This window comes from Coffea arabica, chromosome 3e, assembly GCF_036785885.1.
Source record: "Coffea arabica cultivar ET-39 chromosome 3e, Coffea Arabica ET-39 HiFi, whole genome shotgun sequence".
In the NCBI taxonomy this organism is placed as follows: Eukaryota; Viridiplantae; Streptophyta; class Magnoliopsida; order Gentianales; family Rubiaceae; genus Coffea; species Coffea arabica.
The window spans coordinates 26,564,969-26,576,004 of NC_092315.1; the positions used below are offsets into that span (position 1 = coordinate 26,564,969).

General features: G+C 33.2%; 1 long non-coding RNA gene across 2 annotated transcripts; it reads right to left on the reverse strand.

Moving 5' to 3' along the window:
• Window positions 1-854: 854 nt before the first annotated feature.
• On the reverse strand, window positions 855-4,862 carry LOC140038250 (uncharacterized). Of its 2 annotated transcripts, none has more exons than XR_011842062.1 (4): window positions 4,561-4,862; window positions 2,280-2,367; window positions 1,741-1,800; window positions 855-1,079 (listed from the first exon to the last, which is right to left on the reverse strand). It is a non-coding gene; the product is annotated as an uncharacterized lncRNA (long non-coding RNA). The 2 variants fall into 2 exon arrangements; XR_011842061.1 differs by having other exon boundaries at window positions 2,280-2,531.
• Between the last annotated feature and the right edge of the window lie 6,174 nt (window positions 4,863-11,036).

The window sequence follows — 11,036 nt, forward strand, 5'->3', positions numbered from 1 at the left end:
AACTTAGTTATACCTAGCATATTATTTTGTGCAAGTGAAATGATTGTGATGCTATTTGTCATCTTTATACTTAAATGCTATATCTATTTATATTGACATCACATAAGAAAATGAATCCGATATCCATCTAATAACCTTCATGATTAGAAAGATGGATGTTCTTAACCTCACAATAAATGAGGTAGTTGTGTCATATGTGTTTAATAGCTGATCAACTCTTGTTTTGATTATGCTTTTATGTACCCCTTGGTGCCTATTCTCACGTTCTTCGAAATAGGAGGTACTATAATAAGGATGAGTAAAAATTACTTTGAAAATAATCCTTTTACGTGATTCCTTTATATGTACTTATTAATATGCTTTTGAATGGAAATAACTCGTTGAATGTGATTCACCTCCTTGTGCTTATCAAGTTACATTATTACTATAAAATAGAGATATTTGATAAGAATGATGATAAAAATTGATATGACTCTGAAGATTAAATATACAATGTCCCTTCATATTTATTTGTTTTTGATGATGTCAAAAGAGGGAGAAGATTGGATGATATTTCTTTGAATAATGGACTTCCACTTAGGGGAAGTTTATTTAAGTTTATTTCATCAAAGAAATCATTATTTTGTTTGTCATCATCAAAAAGGGGGAGATTAAACTCTTAGATTGATCAATCCTTGATTTTGATGATAACGAATTAAAATGATATTTGGACTAATGATTTTATATGAAGTGTGACGACCCCACCTTCTTCTAGGGCATACCCTAGAAGTTAGCGGATCGCCTGCCTAGCTCTCGCCAGGACTCACTCACTCCCATTAACTTCAGAGATAACATTACCATTGGACAACTGAACATTCACTCTTAAGTACCACTCCAATCAGCTTGAAACATAGATTTGTCCACTAAAAGAAACAAAATACACGTTCTAAACATCCATTCTTAATATTACATCAACTCAAAACAAAAGATTCAACCATCTTAAAATACGAAAGAAAACGTGACTCCAATATATACACATAGTGATGGGATTTCCCAAAACAACTTTCCAATTCCATCCAATCACTTTCAATCTCCAACTCCTGTAAGGAAAACAAAGCTAAAAGGGTGAGCTTACGCCTGTGAGATTTCCATGCAAGTAACATTTAAGAATCACATGAATCAATACAAATAAACAAGTAGTGCACATTTCACTGTACAATCACTTTCATTAGCAATTGAGGAAACATTTCACTGAACAATCACTTTTAAAAGGATACGGTGCTCACATTAGAGCCACTTCAATGCACTACACACTCCGCCAAACTCCTCCTTATAACCTCCAAAACAATAAACACTTCCCTCACTTGGATGGCCATATCAATATCAATAATCTGCTACTCCGTGGTAATACTCGAGCATACCAAAACACTTACCCAAAACTACCGTCCTACCCGACCAAGCCCTTTGCTGGCTCGAATAATCCGTTGAACAGAGGGTTTTGGGGCCGAGTTCAGCCGGCGTGATAAAGTACACACACGACTTACAGTCATGCACACTTACAATATCACTTGATCAATTATCAATCTTCAAGCTCAACTAAGCCAAGTGCGATAAAGTACACCCTCGACTTAGAAGGCGAGGGATAATTGAGATACACTTCCAATGAATCACTTAGCAATATTTCATAATAAGCACATTTGCCATATAATTGCACTTAGGTACACATAAACAGTTTAACACATAAATTCGGAAAACACTTACCAATTATCCAAGTAAATTACTCTTGAGCCTCGGGTTTGTTTCTTGGCTCACAGCTACATCCTGGACAAGTTAATAATTCCAAATCAACTACATAGTTTGTAGATGTTCACTTATTGTTCTTACTTTATCACTTGGACTATTAAAATCAAGTTTGACTTTAAAGTACAAAATATAACATATTCAATGTTCACATATCATTTTATTTTGAAACTTATTGACTTTATTGTTTTAATCAAGAATTATACCTGTTTTCCCAAGTTAATAATTCATAAGATATTTATTTTAGGACTTAAATCATTTTCCACTCAAGATTCCAAAATTAAGGTTTAGAAGTATTCCCTTGGTTCTCTTTTAATTAATTAGACTCTAAGTTATTTGGAAATTAAGTTTTATTCCACTATACCAGTCCCTCAATTTAATAGCCTTTAAAAATATTTGTGAAAACAATATCATATAATGGCTTGGTTTGAACATGCATGAAAGATTTGAACATAAATTGAAGAGATTATTGGAGAAAATTGTGTCAACGTGACGGCTACCAGAATTTTGGAACATGGCCGAGGGGAGGAAATCAGCATCTGAACCAGCGTTGCTTTTCAATTTCCCTTGGCTGTAAACTTTAGATCCCTGCTGAAAGTACCCTGTAGTTTGATAACCAATCCTTGCATGTTGAACTTAACGAAAGAAAACTGAAGAAATCTGTGTTTAAGAGCTGAGTGGCTGTCAAAATCTTTCCAGCATGGCCGAGAGAAGGAGTTGAGCATCTGATCAGTTTTTCCTTCGAAGTTTAGCTGCAATTTTTATACTCTTGTTGTTCAAGATTACCTTGTAAGCTTGTTCATTATATATTTGCATGTTGAGTTGAAGTTAAAACTGAAGAAAGAACCGAATCTTTAACTGTCTTATGGCTGAAGGTTTACTTAGCTAATGACAGAATTAGTTGTGGCTTTTGGGTTGAATAATCCGTTGAAACTAGATGCTAATTGCTTTGGTATATGCTGGAATGAATGTAACTTAAGTATATAGAGATTTAAGCAAGTGAAAGAATAGAGTTTTTGGTTAAAAGCTTGAAATAACATTACTGGAAATTTGTGATTTGTCTGTCTAGTTGGGGCATGAAAGTGAAAGGAAAGACTTGAGAAAACAAAAAATGTTGGACCGTTACACTGCTAGAAAATTTAGTTGGGGAATGCTACAGCTGATAACAGCTTTTGTATGTGATTTTGGCCGAATAACATGCTGAAATTATGAGTTATTCACCTTAGTTCATGTTGAACAGAATGTATACTAAGTGACTAATATTTGAGTAAGTGAAAGATGGAATTTGTTGAAGATTTAGAAACATTTGATCTAAAATTCTTGCTTTGGCTGACCGAATGTGTGAAGAGATGAAGCTCTCACGAAACTTTTGAAAATTTATGTTAAATGGTTGTGAATTTATATGGGGCATCTTATAGTATCTTGAAACTATTTTATGAGTATTTTAAAGAACTTAAAACTGAAAAATTAGTAAAATTTAAACGAGATTTAAACTATTGGCAACTTGGAATCTAGTTTAATCCAAAAAGAAAAGAATGAAAAGTCAATTTGCCTTAATCTTAGAATATTGGATAGAAAATGGTTTAATCTTAGGTTAAACATTTTATAAGACTATAAACTTGGAATATGCATATTTCTTGGTTTAAAATGATAAAGTCAATAAGTCGAAATGAAATATTGAATAAATATTGAATCTCTTATATTTTCCTCACAGCCATTATCAAAGCTGCATGCATGCGACACAAAAGGAAAGGTAACGAGGAAGGCAGCTTTGCCATCCTCTGGTATTTCAATCATAACTAGAGCTACGCTTTTCGGATGGAGGCAAACTTTATAGCGTTTCGAAGCTAAGATATAGACCTACATTTCTTATGAAGACATCGATGCCCAGTTCTCACATTTTCAGGGTCAAAAATGGCCGGACAGAAGCACATTCTGCTTCACTCCCTCGGCCAACATTCTGCTTTCACTTGCACTCATTCCTCCCTTAATGTTTAGTTGAGTTTCTACTTGTTTCTGTCTTTCTTGTTGAAGTTTATGGACTTTATGATATGTTACAGCTTACAACACAGGTTTAAGAGCTAAGGGTTGCAGGGGATATCTAGAATTTTCTAACTGTTCTGCTCAGTCGAAGCCAACAGGTTTCGGTAGTAAGATAGTAGCAATATTTTTTTGTCCTCTTAGTTCCTCCTCAGCTTCATATGCTAATCAAACGTACAGAGTATATTGATTCCACCACACATTATCCTAAGCAAAACATGGCAGATCATGGCCAGAATTTAGAAGAAAATTGAATGAAAACTCAGGTCTGCGCAAGACCGCTAAACTGATGCAGCCTGCATCAGATTTCTTCCAAGCTCAATCCTTACTATTTCATGCTCACTTTCTCATGCATGAAGCAACCATGATGCCATGCATCATGTTACAGTTTAGCACAGCATATCAGATTCATCATTTATGAGATTCAGCAGCAATCTTTCCATTTCTCTTCTGAAAACAGGCTACATAACCAATGCCTATCTCACGGCTAGAAGTCTGAATTTTACCTTAGCTAGGGACTCATTTTCTTTGCTAAATTCAACATGCAGCTTGTATATTTATCCATTCATACTGAATAAGCAAGAGGTTATTGCAGGTTCTTACAACTTCAGTCAGATAATCGTTTTAATCCCTAACCAGAATTTTCTCCTGTCCAAGCTCGCTTTCCTCTGCTACGACTTAACTTGCAGGTTGAATAGACGCTCTTTTATACTCAGTAAGTATTGATCATAGAAAATTTACCTCTTGCCTTTAAGAATTAAGAATTGCAGACGGACCAGATTGTTTTCCAGCTTTGTTCCCTCAAGTTTGCACCAGCTTCTCCCGTTCTCCTGGCGTTGCTCTTTCTTGATTATGGTTAGCTGGTGATGAAGCTAGCCAAATTTCTCTCCTCTCACTCACTTTGGCTCACGGTTTTGAAGTTGTAAGCTGGGGAAATAAAGCTAATACTCTCACTCTTCTCTCGGTTGCAAGCTGAACAAAGAGGAACCAGAAATATTTTCTTTTCCTCTCACTCGATTATGTTTGAGCTGAATGGGTGTCCAAATCTCCCCCTCAGCTTTGATCCTAGTGCGTGGTTGGTAAGAAAAGAAATGAAATGTGTTTCTTCATTCGGCCACCGCCCAAACAATATCACCGCTGTCTCCTTTCTCCCTTAGTCATCACTTCATTTGGCTAACAGATGGGTAGCTGTCATCATCACAGGTGTTATTCACCGCCCAAGATTAAAAACCAAGTCCTCCTAAATTCTTCCTTCCACCGTTTAACTTGGTAGGATGTGAGAACCCGAGAAATTAAGTGTACACCCTAAAATTATTTTATTTTATTTCCTTTGGTATTAGGAAATTATATATAACGAATAAACGGTTACCTTAAATGCCTAATTGAATCCCTATAAATTGAGAATTTAGAAAATTCAATATATTCAAAGGTCACAAACGGTAATATGCATATCGGATGTTTATTTGATTCGTGTAACTAATATTTAGAATAAATTCTTCTTGTTAAATATATATATATATATATATATATATATATATATATATGTTTTCCTACACTATTCTAGGATATTGCTAAATCCTCAATTTATAGAATAATTAAATTTTGTCATTTAATTTGACCAATTATTTGTTATCTATAATATTTCAAATGATGAAATAAGGGTAATAATGGCTAAGTTTATTCAAGATTTCTCTCGAGTTATCACATGAGGAATGTATGAGAATAGGTTCTTAGTCCATTGGAATAAGAAGGAAAAAAAGTCAAGAAGAAATAGAAGATATCGGTGTCTGTCGGATGTAAGGTTTAGACGCATCTCATCTGTCAGTTGTTCAAAAAATTGAGAGTAAAGATCGATACCTTCTAACTTCCTTTCGGATGCATTTGTTAGATGCAGAAGATTTGGATCGAACATCTGATCGAGTGTCGGACACAGGTTTCGGACACAAAGAATTCATATTAGGCGTCCGATAGTTCCAACGGATAGTTTATCAACAACTAATTTTTTGATTGTTGGAAAGGCTTTTAGGGCAAAATTTCACCACCTACAAATACCCTCAAATATGAGAAGAAGAGGGAATGTTGCCTACACAAAATACAAGCTTTCAAGTGTGATATTTAGATAGAAATATACTTTGATTATTGTATAGGTATGGAAAAATTTGAGTTTGTAAGTTTTTTCAAAGAGGAGAAGTAAAACCCTTATGAAGGTGACCCTCACTTATAAAGTAGTTCTCAATTAATTGGATGAACTTTCAATTTGTAGTTAGTTGGTGGTTAGTTATGAGAGTTGTAAAATTCTTTGGATTAACTAATGATTTTTAGGGTAATGGAATGAGCTTTCACTTGTACAAGTTGATTATTGTCATCATTAACTGAAGAAACTACTTAGCTGATTCAACTTCAAGTTTGAAAGAAGTTTTGGAGTTTGATTGCTTTGCAATCCTTTTACTTTATTGTTCTCTTTTGTTATTTGTTTGTGTGGTCTAATTTGCTTATATCTCTTGTTATTATGTTTGCTTGAGTGCTTATTTACTTAAGTTATTTTTGTTGAATAATTGAGTGAAAATTTGGCTTTTACTTGCTTTAATGTTTTCAACCTAATTCACCCCCTCTTAGGTTGCTTTGGACCTAATATAAGCCATTAAGAATTACCAAATTTGGTTTTCATATAAACTTTTACAAGAATTCTATTGGCCAAATATGTTCATCGTCATTTTTATGATTAACTAGCTACATATTTATAATGAAGATATAAATTCTTGTTCTAAAATTTTATAAATCAACAAAAGGGAAAAAAAACAAAGAAGATCCGAGGTGGGAGGACTAATTAACCTTCTAGTTCCTAAAAGTCAAAATTTTGATAGCAATAGAAGTTTTAGGTTGGAAAAGTGTGATGAATGTTAAAGTATTAGCTCAATGTAGTCTTAGTGTTAATTCAAAATTTAACCTCTAATCATGATACATAAGGTTTAGGGTCTTGTCCTTTGTTGGCATTTTAGACAGTAATTCTAAATAACTAGGTTCACTACATTGTCTTTTAGAATTGAGTATTAAAATGCCAATAAAACATAGAACTGTAATTCCAAGAAACTATCTACCTTTCTTTGTAGTTCCTTTGATCCATGTCAAGTGAAAGCTTGGTGATTAATTAGCTAGTTCAACAGAGCTTTTTCAGTCTCATTCTGCAATAAATGATTCACAATTGCTCTCACGACTTTATTTGTTAGTTATGTAAGAAGAGTGACTTATAAAGAGATATTATTCTTTGTGTATGGCTATGTATGAATGTAAGTTGTTCAAGAATCTTGTCTATCCTCCTCAATTTGTGGTTGATCCAATTGTTAGAGATGCAAGGGAATAAATGTCTAGTTAGAGGGGAATATTTAGACCTCTATGCGCTACTGAAATATTCCCAAATATACTGTCAATAAGTTACTGTTCGGTTGGGAGATTAGATGCCGAAATATGGAATTCTTTCTAAATCTTGTGTACTTTATAAGGGTTCTCTCCTTCACTTCTATTTGATGATTTTGAGATATAAAGCAAAAAAAAAAAAAGAAAAAAAGAAAAAACTGTATTTGTAAATCAACTAATTACAAATTACCATATAAATCATTTATGAGTTTTGATCTTAACCATCTAATCATCCAAGGGTAGCAAAATTTTTAGTTAAATATTGGGGAATTAACTAAAAATAGCACAAGAAGTATTTTTCCCAAATAAATGAGGAAACTCATGGGGTGAGGACTTATGTTTTTCCAAAAAAAATGAGGAATTTTTTAATTTTTTCCCATGAAATTCTTGAATAATTCAAGTCTCTTACAACTTTTGATTCTGGATATACTTGGCTTTAAATCCAAAATCTCCAACTTATAGTTCCGTCCCTCTTATCATTCAACCTAACCCTCCTCTGATTATAAATATATACTATACATATATCACATTTTAGATTTGTGTAACTTCGACACTGTTAAGAAAAAAAGATTAAGAATTACATCAACCATTCAAAAGTAAATTGGGACAAAATATTCTTTTACAATTTTGAGAGAAACGCCAAATACTAGATTTAAAAAATGAATATGATGGTATTTGAGAAGATATATGTAAGTAAAATCAATGCTTCCACAGCAATAATTTAAAAGATTCATAATTTGACTATTATGGATAGATTTTCACTTGGAAGGTAAAAAAAAAATAGTTTGCCTTTTTTACAAAAAAAAAATTACTTTTAGAAATCTAGGTACAAAACTATTATTTTTGTTGTTTTCTTTGTGACTACTCCACAATCCACTCTCCAAGTAGCAAATGAGTAGCTTAGACCTTGAAAGTTTCATACATTTTTTCCCCTAGCCAAATTACCTACAACAAGTAGCATTGAGACCAAACAACTGTTACATTAAAAGTTTGTAGTACACATGTAGATCATTTCAATGAACGAACACCACTTCTGCCGAAAAAGTTGAGAAAAAAGAAACCATTAGGAGTCTTAAGTTAGATTGTTACATTTCATTAAAAAGTATAAAAACATGAAGGTGTTCCAGAAAGAAACAACGCTAGTAAGTTTCCTTACAATCTGGCAACATGTGAATCAAATAGGTAGACTGATGTCTTGATAGATTGACTGTTGGAGGGAGAGAGAGAACTTATAGGAGGCTTAGTGGATGGAACATGGGCTTAATGTTCAACATATATTGGAGTCTTTTTTTTTTATTTTCTAGTGGAAGAGGAGCTAGAGAGAGTGGTAGTGTGGAGTGGCCGGTAGTGATAAAGGAATGGAGATGGTAGAGGTAATTTCGAACTTAAAAAATAATCCAGGAGGATGGTTTAGGATATTCACACCATTTTTTTTGCTTATCTCATTTGAGGTTTGTTACCTAAAAAGTAAAAGTAAGGAAGATAAATGTCACTTTTTAAATTTGAGGAGAGCTACTTGTAATTGTCTAAAGCTTTAGGGGAGGTTTGTGAAATTTACCCTAATTCTTTGGATGAAATAAAAGTGAAAACATATGACAAATGACAGTGACGTTGGGCTGGGTGAGCTTGGGTGGAATGGATTTAACAGTTGGGTTTAAGTAAATAGCCATTAAACTATTTAATCAAGGGTTATTATCATTTTACCCCCTTAAACTATATAACTACTGTCAGTTTACCTCCTAACGTTATCTTTTAGCCACTTCACCCCCATAAATAATTCAACTCAACATATTAAGAATTTTTGGACAAAAATACCCCTTTATTCTATAGCATTATCACATTGTTATTATCAATTTTTCCCTTGAAATTATAGTGATACAATCGCTTTAATTCCTAACATTATTTTCTAAATATTTTATCTCATCGATAATTTAACTAGTATGGTAAAAAATTTTTAAATATATTTTTCCTTTTTTATATGTAATTAAAAAGAAAAAGTTGGAATGATTATTCTTCCTTATTTTTCACTTTAAGAGATCTTTTTCTCAAATTTTTTTTCACACTTATTAATACTAGAAAAAGAAAAGGAGATAGGAAAGAAGGAGACAGAAAATTAGATTTTGGAAGGAAAGAAAACAAAATAGAGTCTAACATTATCGTATTATTTTAAGATTGTCGGGATTATGATTGGAATTTGATGGCAAACAGAAAAGTGAAATAATTTTAAAATAATAAAAGTATTTAATTCTTTCTTATTTGTATTTAAAAAAAAAAGAATTGAGTTCTTCTCTCTCTCTCCCCCCCTCACCCTCCCTCTCCCCATCTTTCTATTTTTTTAATATTAATAAGATTGTCAAGAAAAAAGAGATTAACACTTTGACTTTTTTTCTTGATAATAAAAAGGAGGAGAGTCACTCTAAATTTTTTTTATTGTTTTTCTAAAGTTTTTTAACTCGCTAAGTTGGTTTAATGGCGAGGTAAATTGCCTAATAAATAACTCCAGGAGATAAATTAATAACGAGGCCATAGTTTATGAGAGTAAAGAGATAGCAATTTTAAGAGCTAAATATGTCTTTTCACTTCAGTTAACAAATTTCGTTAAGTTTGATCGTTAGTTTTGGAGTAAAATGACTAAAAGATAATGTTAAAAGAGAAATTGATAGTGATACCAAACATTAAAGAGAGGTAAAGTGATAATAATCTTTAATCAATCCCAGCTCCAGTTGCGGGGAAATATACGTGATTAAAGGTCTTTTAACTCGTTAAGTTGGTTTAATGGTGAGGTAAAGTAAAGTGATAATAGCCTTTAATCAATTCCAGCTCGAATATACAGGAGTAAGGTCCGTTTAATTGGACGGAAAACATTTTTTCCAAACATTCCACTGTTTGGACGCAATTTAATTTGGGAAAATGATTTCTGATGAAAAATAAGTTACACAGATTCCTTTCGTCAAGTCAGTCTTCTTTTCACAGCCTTCAACGGAAAACCATCGATAAAAGACGAATCCCTTCTGCGGCAGCGATAAAAGACGATCTCCAGCAACATCTCATAGGCAAACCAATCCCTTCTTCGGAAAACCATCTCCAGCGACATCTCATCCCCGTTCCTGCAACAGCATCTCCAACAAGGGTGAAGACTCCTTAAGTATTTCCAGAGGTATGATAGTCTCTTATTAGTTTTTTTCCCTCCCTTTTCCTTTGAAAAATTGTCTAGAATTACTGGTGTAGATTCTTGAAGTTGGATTTGAATGAATTTTTGTGGGTTGCTTTTGTTTTAGTTTGTTCTTACCTGATTAGGGTTACATTTGATTTGATTGATGCTAATGAATTAATTTGGCTGCTGAGTTTTGGGGGTTTTATGATTCTTGGAATCTGATTACTAATTTCTGTGGCTTTTGCCTATTGGGAACTTGAACTTGCAATTCTGACTGTCTTTAAAGATTTGCTATGGTTGTTTGATTGCTTCTCTCAATAATTTACTGACCCAAATCCTGTGTCATCAACACGTTTCTTAATTGGTATGATATCAGGATTTCAGTCCCGTAGCCATACATGCGAGTAGCTTTTACTTGTAAAATTTGCATTATGTTGATCTAATGTCTAATTACAGAGAGAGTATTTAGCCTGTTGACTTTGATTTTATAACTAGACATACACTAAAAATTGTTCGCCTTCAACTCCCCATTTATTTGCGGGACCAAATGAAAATGTTGAGGCAAAAGGTCATTTGTCCAAAGACCCTTGTAAGGCTTGCCAATTTCACCAAGTTGAAACCTCTTCAATTTGACAGGAACATAGACAAA